General features: G+C 43.9%; 1 long non-coding RNA gene across 1 annotated transcript; it reads right to left on the reverse strand.

The window, feature by feature from the left end:
• Window positions 1-24192: 24192 nt before the first annotated feature.
• Window positions 24193-24596, reverse strand: LOC125961432 (uncharacterized). Its single transcript, XR_007472152.1, has 2 exons — window positions 24501-24596; window positions 24193-24400 (listed from the first exon to the last, which is right to left on the reverse strand). It is a non-coding gene; the product is annotated as an uncharacterized LOC125961432 (long non-coding RNA).
• Between the last annotated feature and the right edge of the window lie 439 nt (window positions 24597-25035).

The following is a 25035-nucleotide window of genomic DNA, read 5'->3' on the forward strand; positions in this document are numbered from 1 at the left end:
GAGCCTAAGATGACGTACTTCAAGGTTTTCAAGAAGATGAATCCATCAGCACAACTCTGTGCTGTGGTAGAGGAAAGACTATAAATGGAAAAACTGCAGGCTGTGATAATAACCCCTGTAAGTCAAGGACATAGCACAGATTCCATGGATTTGTTATCTATTACCATAGAACATATTACCACAAACTTAGTGGCTGAGAAAAACACAAATTTATTACCTCCTTGTCTCCATGGATCAGGAGCCTGGTGCATTTTAGCCGCGTCGTCCGCTCAGGGACTCACAAGGCTGGAGATAAAGGGCCGGCTAGCTGTGTCCTCAGCTGGAGACTCAACTGGGGAAAGTTCAAGTTCCCTGAGGTTGTTCACTTCCTTGCAGTTGTAGAACTGAGGACCCTGTCTTCTTTCTGGCTGTCAGCCAGAGGTCACTTCTGCTCCCAGAGGCCACTCACAGGTCCTTGCCACATGGACCCTGTCATAATTTGGTAGTTTGCTCTTTCAAGGTCAACAAGAACAGCATTTGCTGCAATTCAAACCTCTCTGACTTTGTTTCTGACCTTTAGCCCCTTTGTTAAAAGGGGTCCCCTGATTAGGTCAGACCCACCACACTCTTGGGGAGAATATTATACAGGGCGACCCCCTGAGGGGGTGGGAATCCTGGGGACCATCTTAGAATTCTGTCCATCACATTCCTAACCCAGTGATAACTATTGAGCTGTGAGACCACAGATGGCTCCAGAAGTTTTACTTGAAAGAGTCTCAGGGGTATCTTCTCTATTCAGAAATGTCAACATTTATCTGTTCCAGGCTCCTCTCCAGCAGCCTCCACAGTAGACAGTACAACAGAAATATTCAAAAATGTAATTTTCCTTCTAGCCAAAGACCTGATTCTATGTGACATCACAATTTCTTTCTCAAGTTGCCAGATTTTTAAGAAGTGTTTAAATCTTTGCTACAAATTTACTTCTCACAGGTAGGACACATAAAGAAGGTTCAGCTAAGCAGGTCTGTCCCAGGAATGGAGTAGACAGTAACCATTTAAGGGAGTGTCCCAGGAAGCCATGCATTGTGGACCCTCAGCCCCCATCCAGGGCTAGCCTGTGAGGTCAGTGCCATAAGGGGCAGCCCTGAAAAGACAAAGGAGCAGGGGTGGGGTTGTGAGATTTCAGTCCCTAACTGACTGCCTCCACGTTTTTCTGCATACATTAAAGAAAATGTATGGGTACAAGAGTCTGGAATTCAACAGCTCATAACTACAATTAACCACCATTAATTAATGGCTACAAGATAAATGAGCCATGCAATCCGTTTATTCCTGGGTTGTAAGTATTTAAATTCACAGTAGGATGCAGGCCCATTTTTCACCAGTGTGAAATTAAAACAAGTTTGAATCAGGGCTGCATGTTGCAGGAAATAGGCAACAATTTCCTCTCTGAGTATTTTACATTTTGGGTCCTAGGAACTGGCAAGAGGCAGACAGAGGCAAGGAATTCCCATGCACAGCAGAAGTAGGAAGTGGAGTCCAGGATCTGAGCAAATGCCTTCCTAAAATCATAAGGACAATTATGATGTGATGAGACTGATTTTGTGCAGGGCTCTGTGCTAGGAAATGTCTAGGCAGCTTTTGATGTTAATCTTCACCACATCTGTATGAGGGACATTATTATTCCTATTTTCTACTCAAGGAAACTGATGCTTAGAGATCTTAAGAACTGCTATAGAAATAAAGTTGTTCTTCCTCATTCCTAAATTTCTTCCAGGATGCTCCCAAAGTGTGTCTTCAGATGACCTTGCCCCTAATTTTCACATATCATCACTCCCTGTGTCCTGACTTATCAAAACTCCCCAAATAATAACTGAATATTCTGCTTGCCCTTAGGTTATCAGTCCATCAACCGGACAGAGATAAGATTCAGAAGACAAGGGAAAGAGGAAAAGAAAAGATTTGATCTTACTTAATAGAAAACAAAATGAGATGGGGTTCTTATCTTCCCCACCAAGATGTTTATTCATTAGAGAGAGAACAGTAGTAACTTTGCAGTGAAAAAATTTAGCAGTCACCATTTTAACCAAGTGGTTAAAGCCAATGGGATTTTGAAACAAAATTTGTGGTAATGTCCAATCAGAAAATTTTTCTGAAAAAAACTTCTTTTTGCATAGGCATGAAGAAACCACTCTATTTTTAAATGTTTCATTCAGTTAAATTTTTCTAAATTTAAAAGGTCAGATACTGGTTATATGAGGACTCTAAAAAAAGTGATACAAATGAACTTATATAAAAACAGAAATAGACCCACAGACATAGAAAACAAACTTAAGGTTACCAAAGGGGAAAGGAGGGGGGATAAATTAGGAGTTTGGGATTAACAGATACACACTACTATATGTAAAATAGATAACCAACAAGGACCTACTGTATAGCACAGGGAGCTCTATTCCATATTTTGTAATAACCTATAAGAGAAAAGAATCTGAAAAAGAATATATATATGTATATATGTAACTGAATCACTTTGCTGTGTACCTGAAATAACAGACATTTTAAATCAACTATACTTCAATTAAAAAGTTACCAAAAAAAAAGATTAATGAAACAGAGTCCATAAAAAGAGAAAAAAAAGATTGGAAGGAAATATGTCCTTTGATTCACAAAACAGTTTGAAAACAAATGTAAATTATGCCTTATAACTGCTTGTGGAAGAAGCATGGAGTTAGTAAATAATACATTCTCAGCCCTTGTATCATGGCACCCAGGTGGCAATACTCTGCTTGGTGGAAAGCTACTATCAGATCAGAGGGGAAGAAAGGAAATAGCATATGAGACCCTTATGACTTGGGAGAGAAGAGATTGAAGAAAAAGATAGTCTGAGATCTTTGCTGAAGGAAATAAACAGAATTTGCCTGCTTTATCTACCATCTAATTAGCCATCTCTTTGTCAAATGGCATTTTAACTGTTTATTTTTGCTCAGCATCTCATGGAAGACAAATTGAAAAAATAAATAAATATCCACATTTTGAGGGTGAAGTCAAGGAAGCAGAGAAGCAGGGTCATGACTTTTAAAAAATCTTTTAGGGTTAGAGAAACTTGAGCATGTTAGCAGTGAGGAAGGAGCAAATGCAGGGAGAAAGATACTAAAAGTAAGAGACACACAAAATGAGCTACAATTATAAAACAAATCCTAGCCTCAGAACCATTCAGCCACTTGTACTCCATATCTCTCAGGACCAGAATCACTGAGATCAGAGGCCAGCAGAAATTTAGCAACTCCTTCCTAACCTAACCAAGCTTGGAAGGAATCATATTTCTGCTGGGCACTGGAGGACAGAGGTACGGAGAAGCCAGCTCCCTCTGCACCTCTGGAGGGTCAAGAAATGGCTGGAGGGTCAAGCAATGGTCAAGCAATGGCTGCAGTTTTCACTGCGTGGTCCATAGGATGGGTGCCACCCTGCTGCTAGCCTGTAACTGCCTTGATGGGCCTGCCAACCCCTTTTCAAGACTGGGATGCCCTCTCAGTACGCTTTGCCTTTGTGACCTTCTTTGTGTTGCATCAATCAGATGTGACGTGAATGTTACCTTGTAGAATTGGGCAGCAGGGGGCGCTGTGCTTCTGATGATCTAGGTAGCTTTGCTGTGAACTCCCCAATCTAAGCATTCATGCTACTTCTCAGTGAGTGAACCCTCACTGCTTCCCTTGATTTTCCCAAAGCTACAGTCAGGTTTGTCATATCCATTAGACAGAAGTATGTGATGTCATACCTCGATCCTGAAATCTGAGTTTGGTGTGCCTGTTCCTAAGTCTCGCTCAGCACGTGCCCAGTTCTTTGATCTTCCTAGCTCAATCACATTCAGTAATACCACCTCTTAACAAGGGTAACAATCCAACAGGAACAAATGTCTGATGAAGCTGGTAAACATTGCTGGTCACACTGTAATCTTGTACACCCAGAAACATTTTTAGATCATTTTGCAAAGTCTGAGAATTTTATTCAAAGAACATAATCCTTTAAAAACAAACACCAAAAAAGTGGTAAAAGCACTGTGTGTGAAGATATTTATTTCTGTGTGCATTTAATGTATAATTTAACATAATTGGAAGTAGCATAAATATCCAGCGATAGAGAAATGGTTAAGCAAATAAAATTATATCAACTTGACAGAATAGTATGCAGCCAATAAAAATGTTAATTAGCAATATGACAAAGAAACTCAACATTTGTTTATGATATAATGTTAAACGAACACAGCAGAATACAAAATTATATGTACACTGTGAGTAAAACTATAAAATTTTAAAACTATAGTAAAACTCTGAAAATTGTTTGCATGTGGACAGGGTCCAGAGTAAACATGAAAAATGAAAGCAGCTTTATTTCAGGTTTTTGTTATTGCAATTAAAATGCTGTTGCACAGTAAATTTTTAAAAAAAATTAAAAATAAAAGATGGGGACTTCCCTCGTGGTACAGTGGTTGAGAGTCCACCTGCCGATGCAGGGGACACGGGTTCGTGTCCCGGTTCGGGAAGATCCCACATGCCGCGGAGCGGCTGGGCCCGTGAGCCATGGCCGCTGAGCCTGCGCGTCCGGAGCCTGTTGCTCCGCAACGGGAGAGGCCACAACAGTGAGAGGCCCGCGTACTGCAAAAAAATATTTTTAAAATAAAAATTAAAAAAATAAAAGATGAAAGAGTTCAACCAAAAATGGAGCAATTTTCAGGGGAAGACACTTATTTGGGCTACGTTTTTGCATTTTTATTCCCAGGGGGAAAATTATATTTGGGAGAATGGATTATGTTTAGAATCATGAATAAATATCTAAGGAAGGATCCCAAGCTTTGCTCCTTCAAGATGATACCCCCAAATACTACAGTGTGAGATTTCCCTGCAGAACATTCCATACAACGGGCTCGGTAGATGGGGGAAGGGAATGGAAAAGCAGGGAGAGAAAGGATGTGTCTGAATCTCCCAGGGAACCTTTTCATAAACACAGAGGCTCATCCCTCCAGCCACTGGAGATTCCAGATCCCAGTCCCTGAACTTGGGAAAAGCTCCCCAAGTAATCCAGTACCCTCCTGGTCTCCCACCTAGAGCCACAGATTTGTGGCCTTTCGTCATTGCATTCAGGCTACACAAGGGCTGCCATAAAGGGCAACTCAGGAATCAGCGAGGCTCAGTCCTTCCCCTGGGAGCACTGCCATTTGCCCAAGAGAAGGAATAATCTAGTGTTCTCTTGGCAGCTCCTTCTTCTTGTGCCTCGACACTGAAGGAGTGGAAATGGAGAGAACACAGGGAGAGTGATGGAGGTTACCTCCCCTTTGCACAAAGGTCAAAGCCTGAGGTTAGTGGGAGCAACGCCAGGGGTTTTATAGTTAGAGAAATTAGAATCTTACTCTTCTCCACATATAGCTTTGTGATTCACAGGGTATAGCAGTTTCATTAATTTCTTAAAAATCTCAAATATTCTAACCCTTAACTCCCTGCCCAATTTTTATGTTTCTGTCACAATGTATTTCTCCACGGCTTTGAATAATAAACTGTTCTCTCTCCCTGGAATGATTTCACCCCATTTCTTTGCATATGAAGCTCCTATCCCTTCTCAGAAGGGTGAGTATTATCATCCCCATGTCATAGGCGACAAAACTGAAGGGAAGTAACTTTCTTGAGGTTACCCAGGACTGCAGAGCTAAGATTCGAATACAAATCTGTTCAACTTAAAACCCTAACCTGGTTCTACCACACCATGCCCCATGCATACAATAAGCATATAATATAAGGTCACAGGCTTTCCCAAACTATTTTTATTGTCATTAGTTTTGTACATGCTCATCTTCCCTGTTGGGCTGTTATAAGCCTGATGTCTATTGAATGAATGTGACAGCTTAGTGATGTTATTTATATACATAGGCACACGCATAAGGGCCTAACTCAAAACCACCCCTATTCTCTTCACTAGAGGCTGAGGCCCAGGCTCTGGCAGGGAGGAAGTTTTTCAATCACGAGTCTCAGCGTTCACACGTAAGCCAGGAATCTGATTGACTTTCTTTCCCTCTCAGCAAAATGGCGAGACCATAGCTTCAAATATTCAAATATTCTGGAAGGAAAAAAATTGCAGGTTACAAATACTGTTTCATTTATCTCATGAAATATGTACTTCCAAATGCAGAAAGATGACCGGACACATCCCTTTCTAACGCAAGAACAGGGCTGCTAGCTGGAGGAAAAGCCTTCAACACTGTGATGCAGGTCATGATGGAGAGACTGCCAGGAGCTCTTTGCCACGGTTCTGATCCTGACACTTCCCTGGACTCCCCGTTGTCCAGCCCGCCAGTGCATTGGTACTGCAGACAGAAGGTGGGCAGACCAGGAGCTGAGCACTGCCAGTGATGGGCTGGGAAATGCTGAATAGTCGGCTTTCTTGGGCAGAAATGGGAAAGGTGTGCCCTGATTGGTAGCATTTGCCAATTTCCATGGTATATATATTCCCAGCCTGGCCAGTTTCATGCCACCAACGGGCCCTTGACTCATTTGCATAATTCCTGAAAAGTCAGTAATAGACTCGTGAGCCAGTACAAGCCAGCTCGAGCTCAACACTGAGTTTGGCTACCCCTTTCATAGCAGCTATTTTAGATTAGGGCTACTGGGGGAGGTATAAAGGACTCATCAGAATATGATTCTGGAAATTCCCTTTCAAGCCACATCAGCATTACAGAACTTTACTTAACACAGAAATATCATGGACCCACCGAAACACAGGCTCCACAGCAGTAAAATACAATGATAAAAATACAAATAGGGACTTCCCCTGGTGGTCCAGTGGTTAAGACTCCACACTTCCAGTGCAGGGGGCCCGGGTTTGATCCCTGGTCAGGGAACACTGCATGCTGCAACTAAGACCCAGTGCAGCCAAATAACTAAATAAATAAAAATACAAATACATATTTATCTACATTTCTCTATCTCCCTCCATATTAAAAGAGGATTTTTTTTTAAGTAACTCTTTTGGATCAGTATGTAACTCCCCCCCCCCCACTTCCCCTGAGTCTGATAACAGACCAATCTGTTTCTTAGGGAGTAGAAGTGGGAAAACACCAAGGAGAGAAAAAGGGAATAGAGAAGAGCACTTAATAGTCTGTGATACTAGAAAGAAGAATAACTGTGTGGGCACCATCACTACCATCACTACCACCAGCACTGAGACTCCAATCTTATTGGAGCCCAATAAGATTACTTTGCAAACATGTGAGGAGCCCCGTCTCCCTGATACTTTTAATTTTACAAAGTCATTAAAATGGAGAGAAATGATAGGGAGTTGCAATTCTAAATCTACCATATCTTATTTTTCCTTTCCCTCCACCAATGCATCCTTGCCTTTTTGGTCCAGGCAGCTACCTGGCTTTAAGCTCTCCTTAGTGGCTTTCCCCATATCTCTTTAGGGAGTGACTCTGGGGTCAGATCTCCAAGGTCAATCCTGAGATGAGGATGTGTATACAAGTGACTTATCAAGGCAGTGCTCTCCAGGGAAACTGGGCTGGAAAGGGGGAACAGGACAGGGAAGGTGGGAAGCCAAACAAGGGTGTGATTTCAAGCCAAGTCCCACAGCCTGATCCTCCAGGGAACCCTGCAGTGTAAGTCACCCCTCACCCAGTGGTCACCCTCACTCCGGGCATGGGAGCTTTCAAACTCCTGCACCCACTTAGTCATTGGTTCAAGGCCACCTGGAGGTTATAAACTCCAAGGCTTATCAGACTCACTTCCGGTGTGAACGACGGGGCTCCAGCAGCCCGAAGGCAGTCCTCTGAGAAACAACTGCAGGCACTGGCTGTTTGGAGGGGACTCACACCAGAGAAAGGGTGTGCTGAAAGAGCCAAGGCGATCAGCACAGTGTGCAAACACAAATCCCACAGGATGAAGAATAAGGGAACGGGAGGACCAGGAGACCTAGAGATCCACGCTGTGTCTACCAGCATCTGCAGGCAGTAAATGCAAGCATCTGGACTCAGCACACTCTATCACTGGGTCATATTGCTAGCAGGATGCATTTTCCTTTGTTGAGTCTCTTATGGTCTCAGGAGAAATCTGGTAATCACTCACCACTCCTTATATAACCACCCATCCTTCTTATCCAGCTCCAGTCTCCAGGACACCGCTGTGTTCACCTCTCCTTCCTCTTTCCCCATCAAGTGAACAGGCGAAGTGGGGTTAGTCAGCATCACCATCCTCAACGTTTATTCTATCAAGAGCCACAAAACGCTTAACATGTTTTAGAATTGTTTGTACATAGGCTTGTTTTCACACCCAGCATTGTCCCAAACCTCCTTTGTGTCATACTTTCTTTGGCTCCCTTGATAGACTGGATCCTCATGAAGGTAAGAGTGAATAAGAGTGATTGCATCCTGGATCTGTTTGGAGCAACAGGCTCTATTGCATCACCACCAACACCTGAATAACCCTGCTGGTGGAAAGTTTGAAGCCACTATCACCTCAAACAGCCCTACTGTCATTTGCTGATCCTCTTATTGAATCACAACATCCACACAGATGTGGTCTGTGCATGGGAGAATCAGAGTTTTACTACAGAGGTCAGTGAACTACGGCATGCAGGCCAAACCCACTTGCCACCTGCTTTTGTAAATAAAGTTTTATTGGAACACAGCCATGAGCATTTGTTTATGTATTGTCTCTGGCTGCTTGAGTACTACAACAGCAAAGTTGAGTCATTGTGACAGAGATTGAATGACCTGCAAAAGCCTAAAATATTTAACATCTGGTCCTTTACAGAAAAAGTTTGCTGATCCTCATTATACTAGGTCTGGCAGGACTCAGAGACAAATATTCGAGAAATTCGTAAATTCTGTGAGTACTCTGTCAACGTGTGTTTCATCCAAGTCTTAAGAGTTGAACAAGAACCCTGGAGGAGAGAAGCCAGGTAGAACCAGTCAGATCCTCACATCATAGACATGACAAAGAACAGGCTTTGCTGAGGGACCAGGCAGGAGAGTAACAGCCACCCAGGAGGCTGCAGAAGAAAGAAATGTCCTCGCAACACTACAGAAGTGCATGTCAACCTAAATATTCTCCTTGACCATATCAAGACTGTGCCTTTTAGAGGGCCGGGGTTATGGCCATGGTCTGGCTCAGACTGGGTGCTCCAAAAGTGGATTTTGAAAGGAAGGAAGGAGAGAAGGAAGGAGGAGAGGAGAGAAAGAGGAAAGGAGGAGGGAGACCCACGGGAGAAGGAAAAAAGGAGAGAAAGAGTGAAAATACTCACCCTGTTTAGCTGCCTGGCTGCTGTAAGAGTTGTAACATCGTGATTCCGGAGCTCAGTCTGGAGCCACACCCAGCCAAGTATGCAACCCAGTAACCCAAGGAGAATACAGAACCATGCAATTCATCTGCCTTTTCTTCTCCAACTTCTCATCAAAAGGCCACATCATTTTCAGCCAGGCTTCTTAAAATGTCCCTCTTATTCCAGCATCTTGGCCCTCACACACTGCAGCTGCCCTCTGCCTTTCCAAGCGAGTTTCACCATCCCTGGCAAACCCCTCCCAGAGCTCGACCCTCTCCCTTTGCCCTTCCCTCCTGACATTGGGTTCCAAACCCCAAACCCCGACCCTCCTGACGGGAGGCTCCTTAGAAATGAGGGACAAGGGAAGACCTAGCATAAGTCAGAATCCTAGTTAGTGGGCCTCTTGGCCCTGTAGTTTGCTTCTACACCAGGAAATTTCCACCAGAATGAGATGGCTAATAGCATAGATCCTAGGACAGACTTTTCGAGCTGTATGACCTTGGGCTATTTTACTTTCTCTCTCAGTACTTCAATTTCCTCATCTGTAAAATGGGAATAATAATAACAGTATCTATCCATTGTATAGGCTTGTTATAGGATGAAATGAGTTAATTCCTCTAAAGCACTTAGATCCATACTGAGCCCATCAATCTCTATATAAAAGTTTGTTTAATAAAATCTTATCTTTCCAAGCTACTAGATCTTACCATTGAGGTCAGATCTGCTAGAATGGAAAGTTTGTCAACTCTAAAGTGATAAAAGAAAGTGATAAAATATTCCAAAGCTATTGATATCTTCAAAGAAAAAATGTGCCAAGGGAAAAAATATATAATGGTAAAACAGTATAAACTTAATGGGGTGGAGTAATGATACCATTTTAGAGCTTACTAAAAAGCAAACAGTCTGAAAGAATCAGTCATGGTTTTTAAATCTGAGGATATGCCCACATCCCATGAACGCTACTGTGTTTCCAATACGATGGTAGGCACTGAGTGTCTGCTCCAGGAGGCATATGGAGACCAGTTAAGCACATCTCCCTGTTCAAATAACTTTTCCCTGAGCTGGCTCCCGCTGCTGGGAAATATCTGGGGGTGGGGAAGGCACTAGGGGATGCTTAGTGGTGCCATGTGTGAGGGTCACATATTAACTATCACTGAGCCAGCTACGCTATTACTCACCAATATTAACAATTAGTGAGGGTTCATTAGTGCAGGGTCTAAGCTGCTTAAGACCTTGCAATGACTCTCCATTGCACACCTCAGCATGCACCATAAGCCCTCCGTGATCTCCCCAAAATCTCCTTCTCCATCCCCTAGTTGGCCCACCATGCCAGCTCATTCCCTCTGCAGGGCCGTTGCACACACAGCAGGAAGCTCCTTTCCCATACAGGAAACACCTCTTATCCTAAAAGCTTCAGCCCTCTCTGACCACCCTGGCTGACACAGGTACGCTTCTGTGCCCAAACCCTTTGTTTACTTCCTTAATTAAAGTTGCTGCAATTTATAACTATACATTTTCTTCAGTATCTTTTCTTTTTAAAAAAAAATTTGAATGAAAGATTCTTTACATTCTATACTGCTTTACAATTTTCAAAAGTTTCACTCACATGATTTCATGTCTGTTGTGACCTACTAACATGCGTCTTCCCTAAGATACAGTATCATGTCTATTTTATTCTCAGCTGTAATCTCAGAATTTCTTATACTGTCTGACATACAGGAAGGGCTCAATAAACACTCATTGAATGAGTGAATGAATGATGAATAAACAGTTCAAAGGGAATCATAGCAAACATATCTACGTTTAACTCCTAACTCTAACACAATCTATTACCTTGGGTAATTATGTCTCCATGTCTTTAAGTAATACATACCATATTACGTATTAGTAATACAGTAAAACATGATTAGAACAGAGCCCAGTATCTGACATACATGCATATTGCAATATACATAGGTATTGTCATTGTTATCATCGTTATTGTTATTATTAATAGTAATAGTGCCTGTGGTTCCAGTACTATGTCTCAGTTTCCTCTTCTAAGAAAAAGGGAAAAATAATCTGGTCTCACCTGTCTTTTGTGGACTGTCCCTAAATAAGCAAATGACAGTAACTCATATTGACAAGGGCATACATGTGGCTCTCTTTTTGTCTACAAGGAGAGCTCCAAGACCTCACCCTAGAGGTCTCACCCTGTTGGAGGAGGTGTGTTCAAATGCCAGGAGGGCATGTGGTTAATCCACCTCCCTACACGTTACAGCAGACAGGCAACCTTGACACTGTCAAAGCAGGGGACCAGCACACGCAGCATATGGACCTGCAGTGGAGCATATGGATCTGGTCCTAGAGAAAAGGCTCCCATATGCTCCCCGAGCTGGGCCTGCCTTGCCCACTCCCAGCCTCCCCACACTTCTGGCTGGTTCATAAATCAGCCGCTTCCCACCATCCCAGTGCACCGGCCGATCCATGTGTGATTAATGCACACATTTGCCTGCAGCCTGGAGAGAACCCCAGGTACAGGTGGGAGAGGAAGGAAAAAGACTTAATTGGAGTGGGGCGGGAGAGAAGGAGGGAAGACGGGGTCATTCCTCATTGCCATTGAACCAGCGCTATCTTTAGAAGTCCTGGCTTTGTAAGAATTAGTTTTCTTGGAAATCTGTCTTGCAGACTCCTCAGGAACCCCACTGTAGCCTAAGATATTGCCTGGACTTTACCTCCAAAGACTCAGAAGGATGATCGCTCCATTGTATCCTGTCCCACCCTCCATTATCCTCCAGGGCTTCTTCATCTGAGCTTAAACATATACATTCAGATCCTTTAAGAAAGGCTGGGGTCCCTGGAGACAGTAAGACTAGATGTGTCAGGCAGCAAATCCACTCAACTGTGTTTTAGACAAGTATTTTCCAACTGTGCCCAACAGAGGGCAAAGGGTTTTATGCAGAGGCCACAGTAAGGGGGGGCTCCAGGGTCCCATAGCTGGTTCAATCAGAGAAATTCTGCTTTGACTTTGTTTACAGGTTAGGCTATTCAAATCCAATTCAGCTGTGATTTTGTTAAGGCTCCTATGGCTGAAAAAAGTTGAGACCCATCCACTCAAATTAAAAATGTGGCAGATACAATGAGGTGTGTCTGCTGTAGAAAGCACGATTATAAAATGAACGATGGTTGCCATTCACTGGGCAGGAGACAGAACAGCACTGTAATGAACAGAAGAGATGCTAGGTCACTTTCCCATTCGGTGGTTGAATGACTTAGAGCAAGGAATTTTCCTCTCTGTGCCCCAATTTCATCATCTGTGAAATGGGAATTATAAATGGCACCTGACTTAGAGGACATGGGGGAGACTGAAGGAGATTAATCCAGGCCCTGCATCTCCATGATGCTGGAACATAATATACGACCAATACATATTTGCTATAATTTTTCTTCTTCTTCTGTGTGTCACTCACTGTGCTGAACACATTATTTTTATTATCTTTTGTCCTCCCACCTTTATTCCATGAAGGTTTATTCCAATTTTGTAGATTAGGAACCTGAGGGTAAGACCTAGACCTTGAACAATTGTCCCAAAATATCTACTCATGTCGTGGAGACCATTGGTGTTCTGGGGCCAGTTTGAGAATCATCCATCTAGGTGACTCTGGTTTATTCTTACTTGCCTGAAAACACCACACAATTTGATGTGATTAGGCTTTCTGCTCCCTTCTCTTGCATGTGTTCTCCTGTATGCATTCACCCATCCGTCCATTGAACTACCGATCCAGTTCAACAAACATTCGTTGAATACCTACTTAGTGTCAGGAACCTTAGTAAAGTCACTCGGCTTCTCTGAAGGTCAAAGAGCCTTTCAGTAAAATGTGGGTGTTTAGATGAACTACAGTGTAGGATTTTTATATAAAATGAAAACAATTATCTAGAAAGGATTTGCCAAGTGCAAAGTGCTCTCTCCATATTAGGGATACTTAGGGATAGAATGACCATACGTCTCAGTTTGCTTGGACATTCCTGGCAGAGTTATTAGTAGCAATGCTTTTGTCCTCAAAAGGTCCCATTTGTAGTTAAATCCTAGAGTCACCCTAGCTATGAAGAGGGTCATAATGGCCATGTATATTTACGTTGGTTCATCTAGAAGGAGGGGCTGGGAACTCTGCAGAAGTTTTGAGACCAGGTTAGGGATAAAATGGTTCTGAGTATGTTTTGAAGTATGGGCTTTGTGCCCATTAAAGAGATAGAAAATTGAGTCTGCCTTTCCGTAGGATCACAGCAACCTGGCACTGCAAGGGCTTGGCAGCAGGGAGGGGAAGAATTCAGGACCACCACTCTACCACCAAAGATAAGTGAGTTATCTGGGAGAACTTTACATAAACCAGTGTGACCTGATATTAAAAGACCCATGTATCCTGGATAGAAGAGCCCCCTCCAAAGGATTTGGGGGAACCCATAGAAAAGTGTTCCCCATGTGCTAATTAAAGGACACCATCAGCTACTGATATCTGCAAATTTATTCCTCTTCTCCAGGGCTAACCCCCAAGCCACATCATTTCTTGATTGTCCTCAGTGACTGTTATGCCCCACTGAGCCACAGTGCTTCTGCCAACAGTACAGTCACTTCTGCCAGACACAGTAGGGTCTCCCCCGGGGCCCTCCATCTACTCTTGGGCCCATGAGATCCTACTCTGTTATCCTGAGTCTCCGAGCTTACAGAGTAGGAGCGATTTCTCCCCTTCTCCTTTCATTGTCACTTTCTTTCAGAGGAGCCCTACAGTCACTTTGCTTGAGTTCTGGGTCTCCTGACATCTTCTAGTAAAATAATTCTTTTTACACATACTCATCATAGAGATTACAGAAGAGTATAGAAAGATGAGCCTGGAGACGAATCTAAGACACTAACACCAGGATGTACCCTCAAATAATCCCCTGGCTCATACTTCCTAAGTGTTTTACAGGGCAAAGCTTGATAAACCTGATATCCTGTTTCTATGGAATGAGTTCACTCCCTGGAGGTTCCCCAGAATTTCATTCAAAGAGACTTGAGCCAGTTTCTCTGTTCTGTAAAACACAGCATTTAAGAACACAGACTCGGGGGGGGGCAGATACATATGAACCCAATTCCATATGAACTGTGATCTTGAGCAAATTGTGAGCCCCTCTAAGCCTCAGCTTCTTTATCTGTGAAATGGAGATAACAAAAGCACCCATCGGTCAGGACTGCCATGAGGACTATGTTACACAATGCTGTAAAGGCTTTGAACAATGTCATGAAACAATACACATTCATCTTTATTTTAAGGTCTTCATTATTATCATCCTAATAGCGAGCAGGACCTAGCCTCCCAATGGGAGAGAATAAGGACTCTCCTATGAAAGGCGGAACAAACATGAGTGTTATTTCTATTTTTGTTTTCAGCCCTCACGCTCTACCCTGCAGCCCAAAGGCAAGCTCTTATCTGTAACTCAGATGTCACGGAATCAAGGCAGAATATCGACTTTCTTCTGCCTTTCAACTGGAAGTTCATTCTGTGGGGGAGTATAGGTGTCCCCCGTCCACCTAAATATTTCAATTTCTGTCTGAATGTTTGCCAGTCCGTTAGGAGAGCGTTGATAACAGGGAAGATAAAACATGTATTTAGAAAGAATGTGAGTGAGTGTGTGTAGATGTGTGGGGGTTTTTAGAAGTCTGTATAAGTGAACTCCTGATTCAGGATATGTCTGTGCTGGGGGCAAAGGCTGTCTTACGCAAGTCTCATTAGGAGAGTGACTGGTTGAAAGCCAGACCTGGATTATCACAAATGGATGCAGAGGGAGGCTGAAAATCAGGCCTCCTGCCCACTCAGCAGTTCTCGGCGCTGGCCCATCTCAGCCATCTAATGCCGTTCCTGCATTAGACGCTGCAAACACAATTGACTTCTGTTACTTATAAAGCCAACCACTTTAGTTCATTTAAACGTTTAGGTTGGACTTCAGAGATTTCTGAGAGGCTGGACAGCTCGACCAGCCACGACCAGTCCACCGCTCCAGCCCCACCCCAAGACTACATAACAAGAGAAGAATATTCCTTCATGCTACAGTCAGCACCCAGTCTCCATTAGCAGATGGACTTAAAGGTTGGTATTTCTGCATTTGAAAGTTCTGATCCAAACACGCACATCCCCAAATATTCTGTTTGTATCGTTCATTCATTGGACCCGTATTCAATGCACCACCTGTATACTGGGCCCAGGAATATAAAGAGAGATCATATATTGAAGGAATCTTTAGGATGCTCACAGACTATCACAGGAAATAGAGAGGCAAAGAAATGGGAATGACATATTGGTACTAACGCTGTGATAATTACAGAAAAAAATAAAGGAAAGAAAAGAAAAGAAAATGGTACTGGAACTCAGCAAGGACGGTATGAGAGAACCCAGGAAATGTTCAAACTAAACCTTAAGGGGGCTTCGTTTTTCAGGAGAAATATGGGATGAAGAATGTTCTAGGCAGAAGATGTTGGAGAAGAGGTGTAGAAGTTGAACTCAGGCAGATCTTTGGTTAAATGACATGACTACTTACTGGACCTTGGGCAAGTTACTCCATCTCCCAGAGCCTAAGCTGCCTCCTCTATAAAACTGAGCTGATTGAGCTTCCTAGGATTACAGTGGAGCTCAAATAGCTCACATTAGCAAATGGCTGAGAGAATGTGACTCATGGTGGATGTTCGTTATATGGTGCCTATTAGTTTAGTATGACTAGAGCTGCAGGGGGGGAAGACCACAAAGAATCTTGGAGTGGGGCGACTTATCCTGCAGACAAAAGGTTTCTGCTAATGGTTTTAAACCAAGGAGGAACATAGCCATGTTTGGGTTTCAAATAGATGTCATCAATGATGAGGTTAAAGATGACCTGAGGGTACAGCCAAAGGAAGCAGATGACAAAACCATGGACAATAGTTAGCTTATTCTTAGTTGTAAAAGGGTAAATTTTCTAAATAGAAACATGCAATCACAAGATCCGTATTCCTCATCGTGAAGCAAGCACCCACCTACCTTTAATGTTGCAGCATAAATCCTATCACATGTTCTGTTCAACATCTGAATTTCATTCTTCTCACGGAAGAATTGACTTACAAATCAACATAAAAGTCATGAGACAAGAGTCTCTTTCTACTCAGTGTTTCACCCTCCCTGCCTCTTTATTCCAAGACCTGCTTAGAGCCAGACAAACAATGTTGATTGAGAGAAAAGGCATTTCTCTGGCATCGTGTTGCTTGCTTTCTAAAAGTCCCAGTGGGAGAACCAAGGAAAACTGTTCTCCCAAAATTTCCCCAGAGTGCGTCCTTCCTGTAAAGAAAAAATAAATTCTAAACACAGTGTGTGTGCACGAGTGTGATGGCCCTTCCTCATGGAGCTCAAACATCACCTCCTGGCAAACAGTCAACACAAGCCCAGGTGACCACTCCCTCCTCTGTGGACACTAGCGCCATCTACCCCTTCATTGGTTGCATGGTGTTGCAATTAATTTCCTGCTCATGCCTGTCTCCCCAGCTAGGCCAAGAGCTCTTCCAAGTCTGAGATAAGATCTTATCCATATACTTATTTCCACCATGTGGCACAATGCCTGGCACCTAGCAGGTAGGAGATAAGGTTTGTTGAATGGATACGCATGGGTCTAATCTCCTTTCAAAGTCTCCCAACTTCCAGTTTTCACTAGAGTGAGCTGGGACCTTAAACACCACCAGAGATATGAGTACACAAGTCAGGGAACCCCAGGGGGCAAGGCAGGCTTCTAATGACTCCACCAGCGCTGTCTGTATACGTGAATAAGCTGTTTGCTTACAGAGCCCATGTGGATTAGTCAAGACTAGATATTTGTAGATTCTGTTCCTGGCAGCAACTCAGGAGCTGCAGGGAGGACACTGGGAGATGCTCTGTGCATCCTTCATGCCATCAGTCTCCCAGTTGAGGGGCTATTTTAGTTGTATTTGAATTTACCAGGTTCACCTGGGAAGGAGCTGTTCTTCATGGATATATATGAACTTCCCTTGAATCTAGGTATATTTATATCTGTACTTTCTCTGTGGAGAGTTGGTTCCTTAACTTTATAATTTTCTAGGACAGGAGTCAACAAACCATGGTCTACAGGTCAAATCGAATCCACAGCTTATTATTATAAATAAAGTTTCATTAGAACACAGCAACCTCCATGTCTTCACATATTATCAATGGCTGCTTTCACACTAGAACACTAGAGTTCGGTAATTTGTGATAGAGACTGCAGGGCCTGCAAAGCCGAAAATACTTATTCTCTGGGCCTTTACGAAAAACATCTGTAGCCCCCTGCTCTAATGCTTAACTTCAGGGGCAGTAGTTGTATTGACGTGTGCAGGCTCAGTGCTGAGCACTCGACACCCACATTGCTCAAAGGCGGCCACTACGATGATGCCCATTTCGTGGATGAGCTCATTTACTGAGCACCTACTACAGTGTTCCGGGCTCTGTGCTGAGCACCGGTACCACCACAACAAGCAAGGCATACACGATGCCCGCCTTAAGTCAGCTCCCAGGCTCTGTTCACCGAGCCATACTCTTTTTCGGAAAGCCTGTGTGCCCCCAGCCCTCAAGGGCACAAATCAGAGCCAAAGCACTCGTGGAGAATCCACGACTTTTCGGCTGTCAGAGGAACATCCTGCTCGCAGATGGGCCACAGCCAGAGCCCCTCCCATTCCTTCAGTGGGTGTGGTCCACATCCAGTTGAAACGCAAGGGGCAGACCTGTTGGTCACCTCCTGTTGATGACCCTTTGGGACAAGGAACTGAGAAAGACCCCAGGCCAGGCCTCCCGTAACAGTGGCTGGATCTCTGGGACCCACTCAGGGCAGGGTCTTCCGCGAACTCCTGACTAGTAAGATGTTAAACGAGGCCTGCATCTTTCCAAGGGGGGCGTGGCCGGGACTTCTTCCATTAGCGGCGCCTTCGGCTTTGGAGGCTCTTCCCTTTGTCCAGCACCTCCCGAGGAGCCTGCTGTTCTTTCCCCTTTGTTTTAAATGGGCCACGATGAAAAATGCTCACAATGGGACATTGCTGCGCAGGAGAAAGACCACGGAGGGAGAGAAAGGCAACAGAAGAGGACTGACCGCCCCAGCCCAGGCCGCTCGGAGCGGATCCTAATTAGGAGTCTGGCAGCGCATCCCTCAGCAGGAAGCCCGGATCATTAGCGCTGGCACCGCACACTCTCTGACTACGGTCTGCAGCCACGCGGCCGTGCTGGCACCACGCGGACCCCGCTCTTGGCTCCGCATCAGAACAGATGTCCAGAGAGGGATCTTTCTTGCTTTTTGTTTTTGTGTTTGGAGTTTTTTTTTTTTTTTTTTTGAAGCATTGCATGACCCCGTGCCAGAGACTTCTTGTGCCAAGATAATGGGTTTGGATGGATCAGCGAAGCAAGACAAGTCAAGAGGGATTTAAACAGTGCTTGTGTGCACTCCCGGGGTGAAAAACAGAGAGACATGGAAAGAAGCTGGATCGCTGTCTTGGAATTTGAGAGGTCGACCAAGAGGTGTCTTCCAGCACTGTGCTTAGTAGCAATGGAACTACTGCAGAACCTGCGCCTCTATGTCCACTGCTAGAGCCCCAGTCCAAGGCACGAATATCGTGCATCTACATCGGGGACTGGCAAGGATTCGTTGAAATAGTGCACACGTGAACACGCGTACACAGTGTGTTTGTGAACGTCTGTGTTCACACATCTCTAAAACATGGTAGATTTACCCAGAATGCCTTCCCCTGGCAGCAGAAAATGACAAAGTGACTCCTCCATTTTATTAATGGGAAACCTGATGAAAAGTGTTATTAAACATGTCATTGGATATTTTAGAGTAAATGGAACCAGATCCAAAATTTCAATGTAGGCTTCCTCATTGTCTTTGGGATTCCATGTAAATATGGACCATGTTGTCTGACAAACATTTGGGGCATGTCAATCGGTCAGCAAAAGAATGGACTTTTTTAAAAAAGTCAGGGCTGTTGTGCAGCACTATTTACAATAGCCAAGACATGGAAGCAACCTCAATATACATCAACAGAGGAATGGATAAAGATGTGGTACATACGTACAATGGAATATTTCTCAGCCATAAAAGAGAATGAAATAGTGCCATCTGCAGCAACATGGATGGACCTAGAGATATCAAACTAAATGAAGTAAGTCAGGCAGAGAAAGACAAATACTATATGATATCACTTATATGTGGAATCTAAAATATGACACAAATGAACTTATCTACGGAACAGAAACAGACTCACAGCGTAGAGAACAGACTTGTGGTTGCCAAGGTGGGGGTGGTGGTGGTGAGGAAGAGATGGATTGGGAATTTGGGGTTAGCAGAAGCAAACTATTATATATAGAATGGATAAACAACAAGGTCCTACTCTATATAGCACAGGGAACTATATCCAATATCCTGAGATAAACCAGAATGGAAAAGAATATATATATGTATAACCAAATTGTTTTGCTGTACAGCAGAAATTAACACAACATTATAAATCAACTATATTTCAATAAAATATTTTTTTAAAAAAAATCAGGTCTATTGTGGAAAATCCAAGATACACCATCACTATATAACATTAGAATTTAGTAAATATTCTGAAAGTGAATTGATAGAGCAAACACAGCCCACACAATTCAGCCTAGAAAGTCAAGGTATGTAACTTCTATTTGGGGACTGGCTTTGAAATGAAGACCACATGACATCAAAACGTTCAATTAAAATGCCATTTGTCCAGATGTTTGACCATATAATGCCAACAACAAGTTTGACTAATGTTTTGAATTTAATTGACCAGATGTTTTATTGGTAGGTGCCTTAATGAGTAGGAGAAATGTTTGTGGAGTTGAATCAAATTTCCCTGGGAAGAGTCTGCCTCACTGGAAACAGGGACTTAAATGTTGTTACTCCCATTAACCAGAGCTTATCAGAAGTTTTGAAATTGTCTCACCACCTTCATACCTAGTTTTTTAGGATACCTTGCTCTTTCATTGTAAGCTCAGAGAAGATAGTACCTTAGTTTGGGTCCCTCCAGAAGAAAATCCTAAAACAAAAAGTCAAGGGCAAATTTAGAAGCAATTGGTAAACCAAACACAGATTAAACACAGAAAAAACAGTTTTCAAAGAGTGGAAAGTAAATGGATTTGGAGGTAGAGGTCTCAGATTCAGTGTCAGGCATGCTGTTTACTTTGGGTGTGATAATAAAAACAGCAGATTACATGGAGGGCTTACTCTGTGCCCAGCACACAGCATCCTTCATCTATTTCACAGATGAGAATGTGCAGGCACTGAAGCATTAAGTCACATGTCCAAAGTTACCCAGCTGGGAAGTGTCAGAGGTGAGATTAGTTCTCAGATACTCTGGTTCGGAGCCAGAGCTGTCAGCCACGCCCCCTACAGTGTGTGATTCAGAGCTCGTTAGAACCTCAGTTTCTTCATCTCTGAGTGCAATGCCTGTCTTAGAGAGCAGCCATAAAGGGGTTAAACAGGATAAGGTAGAAGAAGGTGTGGAGTTTGTACAGCACTCTGTGCTTTGTGAGTTGAGTGTCCCACGAGTGTTAGTTACAACACCCATGTAAGAGCTGATTGTCAGTGTTTACATGTCCTGACTCGTCTCTAAGGCCTCTTCAAGCCGATGACATGATGTGGACCCCTGAGATCCAGTGGCTCTCCCTTTAACACAAAAGCACCCGTCCCTTTGCGGCTCAACACTGTGGCAGAGGAAGCCAGTGGCCACCCTCCCATGTCTCCATCCTCAGCATCTCTTTCTGCTCTTTCCACAACCTTGGGCTTCCCCAGCCATCTGAATAATTCATATTAATGTGGAGACTTAGGACACATGGGCATGGAGTGGCCAGACATCCTGAAACCCACATATGCACAGGATGAAGCAGTCTCTAGGACAAAGCCAGGGGGCCAGGCAGTTGGGACCAGGATGCTAGGTGGGGCTCCCAGAAGTAACCCACAGGTGTGTGGGACCCTCATTGGGCAGCACAAGGCAGCCCTATTCACAGGATGAGATCTCAGAAGGTCTTCCCACTGGGTTCACCTGGTTTTATTCCTCCATTATCCCAGTTCTTCATGAGTAGCTCTTATGTGCTGGGCGGGAGGGAAAGGTCAGTGGTAAATCAGGTAAACCCTCTGTCCCTCTGTCCCCTCCATGTCAGAGGCCAGGGCAGACAATACAGTGTTTCTGTTGTTAATACATCCACTAAGATGATCCAGAAACACAGTAGGGATTCTGTCTTTCTTCTAAAATAAACAATCCCTGTTCTAGAAGTTTACTATAAGGAGGGTTAAATGATACAAACTAGAATAATTGGAGCCAGAAGTAGGACCAGGGAATAGGGAGGGTATTTGGGTAGCTGGGTGGTCCGGAAAGGCCACTTAGAGAGAGAGGACCTGAGCTGATACTGAAACACTAAGAAAGAGGCAGCCACACACACACAGCTGGTGGGAAGCATTCTAGGCAGAGGAAATAGGCAGCACAAAGCCTCCAAGGCAGGCGTGAGCCTGACATGTGATTGGAACAGAAGGAAGGTATGGAGATTTGACACGCACAGGCAGAGACAAGCAGAGACCAGGTATGCACGTCCCCGAGGACCTTATCAGGAGTGTGTCTTTGAGTCTCAGTGTGATTGGAGGCGTGGAGGGCTTTGCATAACAGGGTCTCACAATTTTCTTTATGTGTTCGGAAAGTTTACTCTGGCTCGACTGTTAGAAAAGTGAGGCAGGCAGGGATACGGAACAGGAAGCTATGGTAGGCTTTTAGGAGGGATGGTGGCAGTCTGGACAAAGGTACCTAGAAGCAGTGGGATTGGGGTAGAAAGTTGGCACCAGACACTGTTGGGGTTTGGGATCCAGATTCTGTTACTGACCAGGGTTCTTTATCTCCTTCACCAATAGAAATTGATCAGAGGCCAGACAAGAAATTCAGGCAAGACTTTACTGGGGCCCCTGATGAAGCAGGGGGGAGAGAGAACAAGCAACAGGCTCCCTTGCTGGCTCCCTGAGGACAGGCAAGCTGGTTCCTTATATGGGGTGAGGGTAGGGGCAGGTCCAGGGGTCAGCCCAGGGGGGTGGCTTAGGGGTTTGCCCACCACTTTGGTGGTGTCGTGTGCAGGGGGCACGCGCAGTACACTGCTGTTGCTCCCGATGCCCTGCTTTTGCTCCTGGCTCTTCAGAAGTGGCAGTTGGGGGGGGGGTTGGTGTTTTCGTATCTTGTTGTCCATAATTTGCCCCAACTGCACATGCACGCAGTTATTTTTATTCCCTTATAGTTTCTTTGTATTCTGTTGCTCGAGAAGAGGTGTGTCCATGTGCCAGCACTGCAGCAAAGGGTCCCAGGTCCCAGCCTGTCTCACTTCCAGGCCTACAGAGGTGGCCTGAGAAAATCACAGTAGACCTGGCCCAGGAGGAGGCAGGACAGACACCCAGCAACCCCCAGGGGATGGGATTTCCTGTTGTTCAGGGTTTGTGTTAAACATGAGGAAAGAAGGAAGTAGGTTTAGCCAGAGAGAAGTGGGGATGAGGAAGGAAACTATGGTGAAGGTGAAGCAGAGGAGGATGATCACGCAAGAGGAAGCAGAGAAGACCCTGACGACACTTGGATTCCCCCAGATCTGGTTCTGCTTCCTGCTTCTGGGCTGAAGGACAGCTGGATGCCCAGGACCTTGTTTATGTCTCACAGCAGCTCTGCCAGGGGGAACTGAGCCCAAGAGAGGTCGGGTTCCCAAGGTCAACCTGTGACTGGCTGGACCTTGGTGGGTGCCTGTCCCTCCTGGGCCATATGCCTTTGCCCTGAAAGAAGGAAAAGTTCTAACCTCATTGTCATCAACTCCAGCTGTCACTTGGACATGGCTAGGAAATGGCTGAGGATGGAGGTGACACCACGGGGAGGGGCAAGTCTTAGTAGATTGCCCTCCCCCCTTAGCTCCTTTCAGTTTCAAAATTCACACGAATATAATGTACATTTATAAAACACTATCTCAAAAGTCATAATCCCATCAGGTCTCCATTTGAAATATTGTATAAACATAAATAATAGCAATAAAACCAAAAGAGAAAAAAATATAATAGAAGAAAGACAAAATTTTTGCTGTGTTTCTGAATTATTTTGGTGAACTTATCAACCACAAAGCTACTGTAATACAACTATCTATAAATAGCATAAAATGAAAGCAATAATTTCTGAGTCATATCTAAGTAACCCACAGTTAGAGGGCATTATTTTAGAAGTATAATTCTACCAGGTTTCCATTTGAGCCACTGGATACAGTAGTCCCTCCTTAACTGCAATTTTGCTTGCCAAAGTCCAAAAATATTAAATGGAAAATTCCAGAAATAAACAATTCATAAGTTTTAAGTTGCGTGTTGTTCAAGGGAGAGTCATGAAATCTCACACCGTCTCACTCTGTCCCACCCATGACATGGACATGCTTCATCCCTTTGTCCAGAGTATCCCATCCAATAGTCCCTTAGTATCCAATTAGACTGTCAGATTGACTGTCATGGTATCACAGTGCTTGTCATCAGGTAACTCTTATTTTACTTAATAATGGTCCCAAAGCCTAAGAGGGGTGATGCTGGCAATTCGGATATGCCGAAAAGAAGCCGTAAAGTGCTTCCTTTAATTGAAAAGGTTGAAAGTTCTCTTAACAAGGAAAGAACAAAAAAATTGTATGCTGAAGTTGCTAAGATCTATGGTAAGAATGAATCTTCTATCCATGAAATTGTGAAGCGGGAGAAGGAAACTTGTGCTATTTTGCTGTGGCACCTCAAACTGCAAAAGTTACAGCCACAATACGTGATAAGTGCTTAGATAAGAAGGAAAAGGCATTAAGCATGTACAGTAAGGTATTTTGAGAGAGGGAGAGAGAGAAAGACCACAGTCACATAACTTTTATTACAGTATGTTGTTAATATTTTTCTATTTTATTAGTAGTTATTGTTGTTAATCTCTTACTGTGCCTAATTTATAAATTCAACTTCATCATAGGTATGTATGTATAGAAAAAAAAAAAAAAACATGGTGTATGTAGGGTTCCGTACTTCTGAAGTTTCAGGCACTCACTGGGGATCTTGAATGCATCTCCTGCGGATAAGGGGGACTTGTATTAAATTAATTATTTAATAGCAATAAGACTAAAAGTCAAAAACCAAAATTATTTTATTGAAAAAGAAAAGCATCTTACCGTGGTTCTGGATCTTCAGTTCAGCTCATTGGAGAGTGGGATTAACTCAGAGATGATTCACTTCTGCTTTCAGGCTGTGTGGACAGCGTTTCAGGCTGTGTGGACAGCGTGTGGACAGTGGAGGTCTTTCTGTGGACAGTGGAGGATGTGTGGACCAGGGGAGTCCCTCAGTGGGAACGACCGCTAGGCAGTTTCTTTCTGATCTAGAAGTGCGGGGTAGGACAAAGAGTTCTATTCTCAGGAGCTGCTCCCTGGCGTCCCTTTGGAACATTTAATGTCTGACAAGGGGACAAGGTGGAAGACCAGAGCCTGGGCCACCAACACTCTGTTCTAGTGGGAGGGATAAATCGAAAGCACCAGGACACCTCCCTTGTTCTCTCAAAGAGGAGCTTCTCTCTCAGGATAGAGCCGACCCGATAGAGGGCTCTTTTTCCTGGGGCCCTGATCTGAGAAGGTAGCATTTATCCCACATCAGGCAGGAGGTTGAATCCCCACTTCATCATAGCCTGATGCTTCTCCTTCCTCTGGGATCTGG

The sequence above is a fragment of the Orcinus orca genome, chromosome 16 (genome assembly GCF_937001465.1).
Source record: "Orcinus orca chromosome 16, mOrcOrc1.1, whole genome shotgun sequence".
Taxonomy (NCBI): Eukaryota; Metazoa; Chordata; class Mammalia; order Artiodactyla; family Delphinidae; genus Orcinus; species Orcinus orca.